The sequence below is a fragment of the Nematolebias whitei genome, chromosome 23 (assembly GCF_014905685.2).
Source record: "Nematolebias whitei isolate Nwh7 chromosome 23, NemWhi1, whole genome shotgun sequence".
Taxonomy (NCBI): domain Eukaryota; kingdom Metazoa; phylum Chordata; class Actinopteri; order Cyprinodontiformes; family Rivulidae; genus Nematolebias; species Nematolebias whitei.
In genome coordinates, this window is record NC_056520.1 from 1288748 (window position 1) to 1290098 (window position 1351).

At 52.5% G+C, this 1351-nt stretch overlaps 1 protein-coding gene across 1 annotated transcript in view; it reads right to left on the bottom strand.

The window, feature by feature from the left end:
- Positions 1-1351, bottom strand: part of LOC119428997 (arf-GAP with GTPase, ANK repeat and PH domain-containing protein 1) — a 55209-nt gene that overhangs the window by 52065 nt on the left and 1793 nt on the right. The window lies entirely within an intron of this gene.

A 1351-nucleotide genomic window follows, 5' to 3' on the forward strand; every position in this document is an offset into this window, starting at 1 on the left:
GATATACAGAGAGACAGGCAGATAGACAGACAGGCAGATAGACAGACGATGAAGAGGAGTAGGTTCTTGCTCTCATTGGTCACATGCTCTGTCATATAAGAGCCGGGCCGAGCCGACAGAATCTGGGTGTAACCCGACTGATGGAGTCACCTCCACCCACAGCATGGACTCTGGAACATCTCCTTGAGAGGGGCTGGACCTTATTCCACTCTGGAGTTGTCCAGGGTGAGAGGCACAGAGCTGCTGCGGGTCTCCTCTTAGCCCCCAGTTGGTGCCTGTGTGTAGGAGTTTTCCCCGATGGGTGAGAGGACAGCTTCCCTGCACCTTCGGGTTGGGGGACGGGCTCCGACTGTTGGTGCCAAACGACAGTTCAGAGTATCCGGCCTTCTTGGAGTCCTTGGTGGGGGGTGCTGGAAGGTGAACCAGCTGGGAACTCCTTTATTCTGTTGGGCGACTTCAATGCCCAGGTGGGAAATGACTGTGTGACCTGGAGGGGCGTAACTGGGAGAAACAGACACTCTGACCTGAGCCCGAGCGGTGCGTTCACTGACCGCAGGAGGAAACGTAACTGAGACACATGGTGCGTTCACTGACCACAGGACAAGTGGTGCATCCACTGACCACAGGAGGACAAGTAACTGATTCACATGGTGCATTTACTGACCACAGGAGGACAAGTAACTGAGACACACAGTGCGTTCACTGACCACAGGACAAGTAGCTGAGTCACATGGTGCGTTCACTGACCACAGAAGGACAAGTAACTGAGACACATGGTGCATCCACTGACCACAGGAGGACAAATAACTGAGTCACATGGTGCATTTACTGACCACAGGAGGACAAGTAACTGAGACACACAGTGCGTTCACTGACCACAGGACAAGTAGCTGAGTCACATGGTGCGTTCACTGACCACAGGAGGACAAGTAACTGAGACACATGGTGCATTCACTGACCACAGGAGGACAAGTAACTGAGACACATGGAGCATTCACTGACCACAGGAGGACAAGTGGTGCGTTCACTGACCACAGGATAAGTAGCTGAGTCACATGGTGCATTCACTGACCACAGGAGGACAAGTAACTGAGTCACATGGTGCATTCACTGACCACAGGACAAGTAACTGAGTCACATGGTGCATTCACTGACCACAGGAGGACAAGTAACTGAGTCACATGGTGCATTCACTGACCACAGGAGGACAAGTAACTGAGCCACATGGTGCATTCACTGACCACAGGAGGACAAGTAACTGAGACACACAGTGCGTTCACTGACCACAGGACAAGTAGCTGAGTCACATGGTGCATCCACTGACCACAGGAGGACAAATAACTGAGTCACA